Genomic DNA, 13,934 nt, shown 5'->3' with positions numbered 1-13,934 from the left:
AATGCCATATAATGAACGTGAGTGCTGGTGCCGAGAAGAGCTGTGGACTTGATTTTTAAGACTTTGCCATATAACAGGTTGTGTTTCAAGTCCCTAATGTAGAAGAACTATGCTTTCATTGTCGGGCTGCCTGTTAGCCCACAATATTTGCCTACCCAGGCTTCTTAGCGGGGTTTCACCATTCCGGGTACGGTCTCTGCTTTAGCAGGACTACCTGGGGGGTTTGATTGTTTTTTGTGACTCCTTGCGGGCTCCGAAGGCGGTTCAGCTGTGGCTGCACTTTACCCGCATGTCTGGGGCGTGGCAGCAAGGCCCCTCCTCTGGGGAGGGGGGACACTCGGCATTGGTGTTTTGCCATTGGAGGCGCAGGCCCCATCTGAGCGTGATCGCGTTATCTCATTTTGGGGGCATGGATTCTCGCTGGCGGTTGCTCCTTGGAGCTGCGAGCTCCTAAAGGTATGTCTGGCCTCCGTATACACGGCCGGTCTCTCTGGACGGTCCGCGGGGGCGGTTGTGCTCTCTCGGGCTTGCTGGAGGGCTGCGGACTGCGTTTCCCGTTAGGCCTGGTTGAATAGCTATGGGCTGTTTGTTGTCTAGGGCATTTTTACTTACATATGGCCCCTGTGTTGCTGGTTGGCCTACATGGGTGGTTCGTCTGGTGATCTGCCTCGGGCACATAGGGCCTCGGCTTGGTTTTGTCATTGGTTTTTAGTTTGATTTGGGCTACTCTGATTGGCTGTCTTTGAGGGTTAGCCTTCTGGCCTGTTGGGATTGGCTGGTGTCTCTATGGACTTCCTCTGATTGGCCATTACAGGGCCTGCTGTGAACTGGTTGGCATATATGGGTTGTGAGTGCTTCTCTAACCTTAGCTCATCATGGAAGGGAAACGGTCAGAGAAATGTAAGCACCAAGAGGAGGAGGTGCTGGTTGCTGGGCCTTCTTCTGCGCCTTTCTTGTCTGAAGTGCAGAAAATGATTGAAACAGCGGTGGCTGTGGCCTTTCTGGCTAGGGAATTCAAGGGTCCTAAAAGGCAGAAGTTGGTCCCTGATCCTGATGAGGAGGTGAAGGGTTGTTTTGTCCAAGGGGCAGACTTACACAGTAAACTGCAACATGTGCGGGACAATTTGGGGTTCCCTGATCCCTCAAGAGGTTATGGCAACTGCCAGGGGAGTGGGAAGGTGGCTTCCCTGAACTTGTTAGCGCAGCAGATTTGCCGGTGGGCAGAGTTGAACTTGTTGTCTCTGAAGGTGTTGCATCTGCTGGGTGTTTTGAACTCGGAGGCGGATCGCTTGATGTGCTTGGTGCCGGGGGTGTTTGGGGGGCTGATGGGGAGTTTGGGGGTCCCTATGGTGGACCTGTTTACTGTACCGGGAAATGCCTTAAGTGAGAGGTTTTGCTCTTGGGTTCAGTCGGACTCGGTTTGGAGGGTGGATGCTCTTTCGGTGGTAGGGGGGTGATGAATGCCTTTCCTCCAATTGCCTTGATTCCGAGGGTCTTGCTGAAGGTAAAGTTGGACCGGACTCATGTAATCCTGGTGGCGCCTACCTGGAGCCGGAGGCATTGGTTCCCTCTGTTGTTGAGGTTGATGGTGGGCCCTTGCTGGCCGTTGCCAGTGGTTCCTTGTCCCCTGTCGTTTCTTCCTCTGTCCAGGGATTGCCTGATCCACTTGCATCTGGCAGGCTGGCTGTTGAGAGGATGAACCTCGTGGCTATGGGGTGTTCTCCTGAAATGGCTCAATTTATCCAACAGACCCGGCGACTTTCGACTCTTAATTCCTATGCTCTGCATTGGGTTTCTTTTCAGGGTTGGTGTGCGGATCGGGCTGGTCTGCTATGGAGGTGGATCCTGTGTGTGTCTTGGATTTCCTGAAGGATGGCTTCGACTTGGGTTGGAGTGTGTCCTCCTTGCAGGCTCAGTGGGTGGCGGTGAGGGCCTTTCGGGGTCCGGTCTGTTAGCCGGCTGTTCCTTAGGTGTCCCGGTTGTTGAGGGGTTGTTTCCTCAAAAAGCCTGTGGTTAAGTCCATTACACCTGGTTGGGATCTTCCGTTGGTGCTAAGGGCTTTACAGTCTGCTCCCTTTGAGCCTCTGGGGGAAGTGTCTCTCTACGTTTTCTGATGATCAAGGTGGTTTTCCTTATCACTATTACCTCGGTCCGGAGGGTTGGGGACTTGGGCTCCTTGCTTTGTTCTGAGCCCTTTTTAGAGTTTTCTCCTGATTGGGTCGTTCTTCGGCCTGATCCTTCCTTGTTTCCCAAAGTCCCTTACTTGTTTCTCTACTTGGAGGATCTAGTTCTGCCCATGTTCTGACCTGATCCTCGTTCGGAGGATGAGTTGCGACTGCACTGTTTGGATGTTAAATGGGCCCTTGGGGTGTACTTGATTCATACTAAACCTTTTCGTAAGGTGTATTCTTGGACCTTTGGCCTGGCGAGCCAGGGTCTGAAGCCTTCTGGTGCAACTCTCAGTCTGTGGCTGAGGCGGTTGTGGGGGCGGCGTTTGAGGCTAGTGAGGTGCTGGTGCCTGGGTCGGTGCAAGGAAGATCAAATCGGGGTGTGGCTGCTTCCTGGGCTTGTTTTTAGGTGTGTCTATGGCTGAGATCTGCAAGGCTGCTACTTGGAGTACTCCGTACACCTTTAGGCCCCATTATTGTTTGGTGGTTGGTGGGACAGGGTCTGCTGGTTTTGGGGATGCTGTTTTGCATTTTGTATAGGTGTTGTGACTTTCTGCTTGTGCTAATAAAGTCTGTTCACTGCTCTATGGTGAAGCCGATTCTTGCTTTGCTATCTGCTCATGCGTTAATAACTGTGACAGGGAGGTCTGACGAGGAGGTAATGTCCGGTTTCTTACCGGTAATATTCATTACTCTAAGTCGTAGACCTACCTGTCACCGTCCTGGTTCCCATCCCTCACTCCCTGTTAGGCTTCTTGTGCTTGGTGGTACAGGATGTGCTGAAGTGGGTCAGGAGTTATGAGCCAAAGGATGTGGGAGTGGCCTGGAGGCTAGGGATGGGGCTAAGGGAGATTTTGCGCGGAAGTTCTGTGGCAGGAGCTATTGCTCATGCGTTAATGACTGTGACAGGGAGGTCTACGACTCGGAGTAATGAATATTACCGGTAAGTAACCGGACATTAACCGAAAGTGATAAATATCCAGCGAACTTCGACCCTTTAAGTTGAGTAAAATTAAATGATAGATTTGATAACATTCCAAACAAATCTTAAAGTTATTTTTTAAATTAAGAATTTGAAATTTACAGCCAAATACAGATGGAACACATAGCCATTTTATTCTACTCAATCTTGGCTCAGACACTCTTCTAGGCCATATAACTACAATGTATCACAATATCCATTTGCAGTCATTGCCACCAGTCAATGCAACCAGAGGCTCTTAGATACCCTCCAGTTACTGGCCATGTTTGAATTATGAGATCCATTTGAACACCTTATATCTGTTTACTTTAATTCTAAGATTCTGGCTGCTGAAATCAGAGTTAACAATCCCCAGCGATTCTTCTTTTCTTAGTGGACCCCAGGGTGATACTCATATAGGGTCTTTGATCATCAGTGCTCCCTGCATCAGTAACACTGGGATGGGGAAATATTATTGTTTCCTATTCTGACCAGCTTGTAATGAACATGTCTCTTAATTGTGGAGGAGAGGATAATTATTTTAAACTATTTAAAAAATATACTTTAAAAAACGCAGGCTATAGATTGAAAAAATAAAAACAATTATGGAAGCAATATGAGTTTAAAAATATTGATACAGTCAACCATCATCAAGGACAGGGGTCTCAAGACATTCAATGGTATGCGTATCTTCATTATTACATACTTATAATCAAATCTTGATGAACACCAACCTTTTTAGGTGTTTAACTATTAAAATGTCTCAATTATGTTTTTGTTTATATGGGTTCCCCTCCCTGAAGAGCATACAGTTACAATTCCTCCCTGGAGTGAACACACCCTAGAACCCAAAATACATCAAAACTATTTCACTGTCTCTAAAATATGGTGAAGATTCATTATTATGTATCTCAGGTTTTAAGAATGGAGATACCTCATTTGCATAAAGGAGTGTTTTTACAGCATTGTGTGTTATCGGACTGCCCCTTTACCCTTAACCGATTAATCTGTGACACAAATGACTGTGAACAAGGCAAAAACCCAAGGGAGACATTTGCCTGGAGTATGGGCCCTCCAGGCAAATACACAATCTTTAGAACAGCTTTTGATTATGCAGATTGGTGGCAACACCACTGGACATTATTCTACAGGAACAATTTACATTCTATTCTCCTACCACCTTCCTCAGTATGTACAGCAGCCCAAACTAGCCGTGAGCTCCTACGGCATTACTTGCAAATCATTAAACCTTGACATACACCACAAACAAATCTCTTACCTACAGACACACACTGGTATCTTTTGACTCAAACAGCTCATCCACATTGACAAGAGGTTCACTCTCTTCTTCTCCCTATTGTTCAGGCAATGGAAACCTCCCCTGGATGAGCCTCCAGCCATCTCTGCAGTCTCAAATATGGTGTTAAGTTTCTGTGGTATGAGTATGATCAGGTTGAACGTCCCTGTAACAGGTAATGGGAGCTTCTGATTGGCCCTTAAGAACATACGGTGCATACCGACTGTCACACTAAGGTGCATATTTACAAGCACCACAGGAATGTCACTTTTTGTGAAGTTCCTGTAGGGTTAAGTTCTTGATCTTATTTCCAAGGCAGTGTTGAGCCACTTAATGTGGCTTAAAGCCGCATTGTAAATAAGGCCCCCTTTCACGCTACACTCAGCGTGAAAGGGGCAAGCAATGGGTGTTGCGTTCTGCTGCAACATCCATTGATTTTAACTCTACCCCCTATTTACAAGGGTGGCATAAATAGAAGGCAGCGCTAAAATTAAGACCAGGGAAAACCGAGTCTTAACATGGCGAAACGAGGAGAAATGTTTATTTTCTCCTGTTTTTTTCTGTTTCTATGTGTGCAGCATTGTGCAGGACATATAGAAACAGCAAATCGCTATGAATGATTGTTTGTGTGCAGGAAGGTGTCCCCTCCTGCACATAAACAATCATTAAAACAAGCATTGGCAACACAAAAAGGTCTCGCCTTCAAAAGTGAAGTGACGACTTACTGGCTATGCCATTGTTTTTGCATTGGCACTCTATGCATGTATATTTTTTTATTTACTGTTCTAAAATGGCCTTTGTAAATTAAATAAATAAGAATAAAAAAAAGTGCAAACTGCTGCCAGATTGGTATATAAGCAATGACGGTAAACTTGTAGATTCAAATAATGAAGTAATAGACAAGCGGTTGTTCATCTTAGTTGTTATGCCCGTCTCTCTAATCACTTGGCTCTGTTTCCTCCTGATATTAAGTGGGGTCTGGCACCGGCAAAAGTTGAGGCATGGATGGGTACAACCGCCTAATACCAAGCATATGTATGAGTTGGTTGTTAGGCTCTCTTAATATTAGATGCATCCGTGCCTTACCTGATACCCTTTGAGTGAGACCTTTCCATTCGACTCTCGCTGTGTGAACTATTGTGCCGAGAACAAAGTAGTGGAATGAATCCTCTCCATTCAAAATCTCCCCCAGAACTGCAGAGTTGAAGAAAAAAGCCCACGTACAAATACCCAATGATGAGACACCCTTTTTTGGTTTTGCTTTACTACATTCAGATGATCGAGTATTTACCATTACTGTGCACTGTCATTGTACTTCACATACAGCAAAAACAAAGTCCATTTCGCGTTTTGACCGTCAGAATTCCCACAGTGGTCGCTCTAGACCTCTTGCTTATTAAAGTGTTTACAAATGTAAGGCTTAAGGTTGTAAGCCAGTGCTACAGTACAACACACACACAGGGGAAAAGGCTTTGCTGAAAGCAGACGATTTTTTATTTGGTTCAATACTGTATTATGTTATGAAACCGAAACATGCAGAGTCACTCTACTAGAACTAACCTAATGAAAAGGCAAAATTAGGACACTATCAGCTTTTGCCAGTTTTAATTTCAGCACCCAACCTTTCAAATCAAAGGAGATATATTTAGGTCAGACAAAGAAAACAAATCAGGTTCTTACAGTGATTTCATAATGTAGTTAATAGGTGCCCGGTGAGTTAAAATGAAGCCAATTGTCACTCCCCCTGATGTTATGAAGCTTGGGGGCAGTGACGTTTTCCATGATGGAGTACAGTCCGGGTGGCTCAAGACAGTTCTAATCACCGAACACTGTACAATTGCAAGGGGAGGGGGGATGGGAGGCAGCTCGCCACACTCCTTGTGTGGTAGTTGGGACGGTATTTTAAATTTAATTAAGTGACACAATGCTTGAAAGACAAGCATTTGCAATGCAATAAGTCCGGCATTTACGCAAGACCTATTGCGTTGCAAATGATTGGCATCACGACAACGGGAGCGAGGGTGGGCGGTGGGGAGAAGGCACGGACAACTGGGGGAGAAGGCACGGACAATGGGGAGGGAGGGCAGGTTTTTTTTTTTTTAAGGCACAGACAACCTGAGGGCGGGGTGGGGTTGGGGTACAAGGTAAGGACAACGGGAGGGCGGGCGGGGGGCGAATGCATGGACAACTGGAGGGAGGGCGAGGGGAGAAGACACCAAAGCATGTCATGCCTGAAGTAGGAGAATCTCATTAACTAAAATAGTGCTCACAGTCTCAATAACACGCACTGTGTGACACTCGAAGTAAAGGGACCAGTCGCTATGGAAGGTGAAAAATGAAGAGACGGTGGTACTAAGGGGGGACTAACAAGCCTATCGACGAATCGGAAGCCAGCATTTCGGACAGACAATGACACAAGCCAATCACAAATATGGGCGGAGAGTGGGCGAAGCTTCTATTCACCTACACCTCTACAAAAAGCCTTGCAGAGCAAAGCATGCACGCTGGCTCTCGGCTCGACCTAAAAATGACGATTTGCAACTTCATATGTGCTGCACAATGGAGCACACATAGGAGTTACAAAACACCATGAATGATTGTTTATGTACACGAAGGGACATCTTCCTGCAGATAAACAGTCATTCCCTCAATGCTGGCACTCTTGCACTATGGTGCAAAGGTGCCTGCGTTTGGTGCTAGGCAGCTGAGCTTAGCACCAGCGCTAGGAAAAACACAGGGATGTGCAGTACCATTGTAAATACAGTGCATCCCTGCATTTTCAGAATGTGATATTGTGGCGTTATCTCCATGCATCGGCATTCACTTGTAAATATGCCCCTAAATGTATTGGCCATATGGACTAGCCTAGTTTTTGATTGACAGTGGAAATAACAAATGGCAAACAAAAGGTGACCCAAAGTCCCTTCATCATATAAATGTATACTTTTTATGATGTATTACTTTTACTGAAAACATGAAGCTGGGCAGGATCTACATACAGCTGCCCCTAGATCAGACCTAAAACAGCAATTTTTTCACTACAAATGGTGGGGGGAATTGACTTTTTATCGCTTGCTGTAAACGGATGCGAAACTGCAGGCAATTGCTGACAATGTCATAGTTCCTGCATCTATATCTGGGAGATTAGAAAAAAGAAAGAATACAAAAGTAATGCCGTGCAAAACAAGAATTCCTGATTCCGGAATGAAGATTTTTTGTGCCCCCTCAGCACCGTCGGGGCTGGCCAATACAATTAACTTGCAAGTCATTATATTCTGTTAATATTGCAACTGTGTCTTTTTGCAGGTGCTCGGGGCGGTAGTTTCCCGGTACCCAAGGGCAACAAAACTGCAGTATGTGGCACTGTGAGATGCCTTCTGAAGCCTACAGCTGTGGGAAAGGGATGGTAATTACCAGGTGCAATGTTTACTGGAATTGTCCTCTTTGCAGTTCATTGAGTGAGATAGATGTGTGTGGGCATCGTACTTCAGTAATGGAGATTGTCTCTTTCTCCAAAATAATGTGTCATCTGCTTTTTTTTTATTATAGATTTTTTTATTGTAGAAAACATACGAAAGTGTACATGAGCGGCCTTGAGCATTTGAACCCCTCACATCATTGCAAATATTCTTTCTAAAAAGATAAGAATTAACAAAAAAAAAGATCACTGTACGCGCACAATTATAGCTGGTTTAACCCCAGTACAGGGCTCTTCATTTTAATTCCAATTCTCCCATTACAGGTATGATAACAGTTGAACCTAGCAGGTTAAGAGGAATCTCTGTGTGTCTGGAAAGAGTCTGGTATGGGCTGAACTGAACCGATGGGGGCACAGTCCAGAAGGGAGAAAGCAGAATTCAGATGCCCACGATTACCTATTTTGTCTTGTTTTTAATTAGGGCATGGTCTTATTAGTCAGTAATTTGAACCCAATAAGAACTGCGAAATTAACGAGTTATCTTAACATACAAGGTTCCACGCCAAAACTCAGTTCAAGGAGGCCTCTCATCGTCTTTCCTTGCTGTCCCACTCATCGGTCACAACACTATCATCACATCAATCAATTACGAGGCAGTGTGGGCTGTAATCTGACCTTCAAACCATTTCCCTAATTGAGACTGACATAGGTGCTCCCGAGCGGTGTTAGGAGATTTCCAGTGTCTTGACATACCTCTGTTGGTGAGCAAGAGCCCTAAATCAACATCCCTGCAGTCGTCTTGCATCTTCTAGTTCTGAGCATCAAGCAGAGGAGACACTTTTCAGGTTTGCATTGAAGGATCTAGGCTACTATCTGTGCAATGTATGTATGTATGTATCAGAATGTATGTAGTGCAAACGTCTCTATGAAACATTGGAGCACTGTACATTATAAGGAGTTGGGCTGGGAGACAACTAGGGGTAGACAGAGCTCCCGTTGTTGCTCTACGCAGAATTCCTCGAAGTTGCATAAAAACTCTGTGGAATTCCGTGGAGTTCCATGAGCGGGCGGAGTTGCTCCACTCGCCCACCTTGAAGTGGCAGTGAGGTTAGCTGGACATGTAATTATGGGACTTCTAGGACAATAAGTGACCTTAGAGGAACTAGGCGCACTTGCAGTTAGCCCCAATTCTTCTTTCAGCTAATAATCGCATGAGTTAATGCCCCTACTGAGGAAGTTAAAAATATTAGAATATTGATGCCTTTGCAAATACATTTCTGAACATTGGGTCTTGGGGAAAATGTGTGCTTACCCGTGTTGTAGATATTCGGCAGGAACAGCCAAGGGTGGTGGCCTGATCTGGTGGGCTCAGTCAGGCGCTGACAGGCCCGCTCCTGGACCGGGGCAACTACTGGGAACATCAAGAGAAGAGGTGGTTCGGCAGGCATTTCTTCTATGGAAAGTGTGGAGGAGGCACCTGCCCCTCTTGGGGAAGGGACAGTGGTAGCAGAAGTCGGTGGCTCATCAGCAATCACGGCTTCACCTGCCAGTGGGACTTCCCTGGCACTCTATGGCGTGTTTGAAGATTTTTCCCATTGAGAAGCCTTGTCATCTCCTCTGCCCAGCGGCGGTGTTTGCATGTCCGAGGGGGAGTGTCCCAACCCCCATGACTTCGGGGAAACTACCTCCGGGTTACCTTTGACGGATGCACTCTCTGGCCCCCTGATTGTTGGAGGGAGGCGAAGGAAGAAGCGGTCCACTGCAACAAGAAAAAGCTCACGTCTGCACTTCCCACCTGCACACAGTGCGTCTCAGGTGCACACCTCCCACTGCCCCTGCGAGTTTGAGCCCAGCACCAGAGTCATTGTCCACACGCATGTGCGCCACTGGTGCAGATCGGAGCTTCAGAATCTCCTCTACTTCCACGGACGGAGTGATCTCACAGTCACACACGCACACACACATCACACGCTGGTGGGGCCCATTACACCAACATTCATCCTACCACTATATCCGTGCCCTGTATAAGGAGAAACACTTTCAATACCTAACCAATCTGCATGTACCCTGAGGTCAATGGCATCTACTAGTTGCTTATAAATCTGGCGAAAACATTTCAAATAATGCAAATAAATTCAATAAACATGACAATAAAATAACCACCCGACACAGAGATTCAAACAGAATATTTGTTTTATCTAAAATTGCATGAAAAGCCAATTAAATGCAAATTAATTTCTCTCATATTTACCTATTCTGGCTAAAAGTCAGATCCTAAGTCAGAACCGGTCCTCAGTAATTCAATCAGAGTTTCTAGCCGTCATGTAGAGTCACCGTCCTCTCCGTCAGCGTCGGGACCTCGGATCATCAGTTCGGGAAGTAGTGGCGCTAGACCTCTCTAGTCTACTAATATTTATACTAAAATTTACATTCTGGAATGTTACAATTCATTGTTCAAAACGGATGAATGGCGGAAATAATGTCATCTTGGTACATTTGAGATACTGTGCGAGATTTTCTCACACTTAGATCGTTCCAAATAATGAATAGAAAATAAGGGGTCCATAACTAATTCGTTACTTCTACGGATGTCTCTTTTGGATAATTTGTATCCCAGTCGTGGGATCATCAGTTCATAAGTTCAGTATTCGGTTTTGTAACAAATATCATGTTCAGGGGCTCTTGGCATCCGTCCTGGGTTTGTCGTCATGATCATGGCTTTTCAGTTTTGTCGAGAGGGCAAGGTCACAGGCAGCGCGAAGCTTCCTTGCACACATTTTCCATCAACTCGAATGCAGGCTGCGGGTGGTAGCCATTTTCTGGTAGGCCACATTGGTCAACTTAAGTGAAATAGAACATAAAACAGAATTACTGCACAGAAATGATTATACAGTGTTATTCCCCTGCTAATACCCTTATGTGTATGTATTTATCTAGCCATTTGCGACATCAAAAGCCATTAATGCATATTAATTATAAGCGCAAAACACAATAACATCACATAAGCAACATCTATTTCGTCAATTGCTCACCAACTTAGTTCACTTAATATTTTAGCCATGCAATAGCGTTCCCACGTGTAATTCTTCTGTTAATAAGGTTGATTAGACACGACTTTGACATACCTTTAGTAGTTAATAATTAATCAGTAGTACTTTTAATTATAACATGCGAAAATGAAACAGGTATTCGGTTTTAAAGTAAAAACCCTGCTCCATCACCACCACCACCACACTTACTTCACAGAGTGCAGGGGAGTAAGTGCAAGTCTCAAGCATGCACAGTTTGTGTCCGACTAATACAAAGGAGAAGTGGAGAACTAGAGTGCTAACCTTTAAGGAGCCATTTCAGTAGGGTGGACTGCCACGCGATGTAGGCCGAGTTATTGTCAAACTCCACGCTCCATGCAGAGAGTGGAGTAGCAAGAACTCCTTGAACTCTGCGGGCGGAGCGGAGTTACCATGCCACCGCTAGGGACAACCTAGTAGATCCTGTACATCAAGTGGGGATTACACAAATACATTTTACACACAATGCATTTCACTTTTTATTTTTAGGGGCAGGGAGACAAAGGGCCTAATTACAATGCACATCAGAAAGCCTCCAACCACTGGTTGGAGGCTTTCCGACCATCATTGTAGGTTTAAAGTCCAACTGATTATGATGATGGCGGTCGGAATTTAAACCAGCCGGGGAATCTGACGTGGTTTTGACGGGCTCAAGGAGTCTGTCGGCCAGTAGGAAAGGCCTCATAATCCCTTAAGGACAGCGTTTCCGCTGTCTGGATATCTATGTCGGCCTTTCCGGCATAAATTGGCTATCGGAAACTCACTTGGGGGCCCCCAGCAGAGCCCCCTTTCTCCCTTTGCCGTCCGCATTTGGAACTGAGGGCACCTATGATGCCCCTCTAAACATCCCTACACAGTGTGGCACATGGTGCAGTGATGTTTTAAAACATCAATTTTTCTATGGGAGCTTATGCTGCGGGCGTTTGAAGCCCACCGCACAAGCTTCCATTGAAAAATGAATGTTTCCGACCACAATGTGTGCGGCTGCATCCACATGATGCAGTCGGAACTGCCCACCTAAGGTCGGTCGGTTCCCAATCTGCAACTCACGTCCGCCCGACATCGTAATGAGGGCCTTAGTGATTTGCTCAGATTCCCATACATGCCTCTGGGTCAGTACCTCCATGCTTTACCACGTATGGTACCCCTAGTCTAATCCAAAGTAGTTTGAAATATGTATTAGGTGATGACTCCCTTGACTTTAGAGTCTAGTTCATTCTGCCTTAGTTAAATGTGTCTCCTGAAAGAAGGGTATATTGATTTATATCTTTTAGTGGAGTGCCCATCCCTCTAATGTTCCAAGATAGGAGCATATAACGTGTTAAATAGGCTATCTCTATTATGTAAGCGTCTGATGGTATGCTTTAATCCCTCATGATAGGTGCCTAGTAATTGGCATGATAGTCTCTCAACACAGAAAACATCTGTGATGACATTTGTATAGTGCATATATTGTAATTGCATTTATATAGTGCCTACTACCTCTGACAAGAAGTTGAAGCGCTTTTTGGCAAACAATGCTTTTCCTATGGAAACGTTGATCCTAAATTTAACTACCTAATGGCAATTGCCAGTACGTAATATGAATATATATAGTTATAGTTAGGACCTAGTTCTATAAGAAAAGTGTTTTTGGTTTTGCTAATTATTTTGGCACCGTTTGATGAATCTTCATGAAATTTTCAAAACTAATTTGCCAGTCACTTCAGCTGCTGTTTTGAAAGTTTTGGAATGACTTATTAAGTGGGGGACAAAAAAAAAGGGAGTCTCATCTCCCATGTGTTAATTCCCATAGGGATTTTGAACATGATAACAGCCCGAACTGCTGGACAGAATTACACTAAATTTGGTAGAAAGGTAGATATTGGTCCAGAGAAGGGTCTTTTTCTAATTTGGTGTAAAACCATTTAGTAGTTTTAGAGATATTAACTGAAATCCAAATTTGTATATCTGGGGGTGTGGATCCTCTGCGGATCTTACAGTTCCTCTGCTGAAATCTGATTGGCTGCCAACATTTTAACCAAGAAGTGTTGGAAGCCATCTTGGAAACTGGTTTCAGCCGACTCCCTCAAAAACATTAAAAAAGAAAGAAAAGGGGGCAAGGTAGGACTACCCTAACTTCCTAGGTGTGATGGTGGGATCCAACAGGGACTCCGCTGGGGGTTAAAACTTTTTTTTACAATTTTGCTGTGAAATCGTGTGTGGATCTGCAAATTTACATCAAAATTGAAAAAACAAATATAAGCGTGGTCTCCCTCACTTGTGTTTAATTTGGCCCCCGGTTGGGCCAGTTTCCGGAAGCAATCCTGCTTTATTAAATTAAAGGAGGGAGGGCATACATAGCTCCCCTCCATGGGCATTCCTGTGCCCCAGGGACCACCACCTGCCCGGGGCCTATGTTTTTATTACAGGTCGCCGCGTGCCCCCTGGGGACCACCACCTCCCCAGGGCGTTAATTTTCAAAATTGTGTGGGGGCCAGTGGACTCTCTGGGGACCACCACCTCCATGGGGCTTTAAAAAAAAAATAGTGCTTGGGGTCAGCGCAGACCCCGCCGATGGACTCTAGGGACCACCACCTCCTCCGGGCTAAATAGAAAGATATTGTAGGGGCTTTGCCCTGGGGACCACCACGTCTCTGGTGCTAAATTGTTAACAATGGGGAGCCTCAATGACCTCCCAGGCCCTGGGACCGCCATCTCCCTGGGGCCAGAATAACATTTTAAGTGGGAGGAGGGTCGCATAGCCCCCCTCCTGGGCGATATATAGCCCAGGGACCACCCTCTCCCGAGGCCAGCCTGTAAACAGCAAAGGAGGTGGCCGTGCGGCCCCCCCTCTAGGAGCCATATATAGCCCTGGACCGCCAACCCCCTGGGCTGGCTCCTGCTATGTCCCGGAGTGCCCATCCCAGGACACAGCTGTTTGCTCTGACTTGGCAGGAGCTTTGACAGCTCCCATCAAGTCAGAGCAAACATGACCTCCGCTCCCAGAAAGTAAGAGCTGTGAAATCGCTCCCGCTTCGTT

This window comes from Triturus cristatus, chromosome 10 (genome assembly GCF_964204655.1).
Source record: "Triturus cristatus chromosome 10, aTriCri1.1, whole genome shotgun sequence".
NCBI lineage: Eukaryota > Metazoa > Chordata > Amphibia > Caudata > Salamandridae > Triturus > Triturus cristatus.
The sequence above is the reverse complement of the archived record's forward strand: the minus strand, read 5'-3'. Positions refer to the sequence as shown.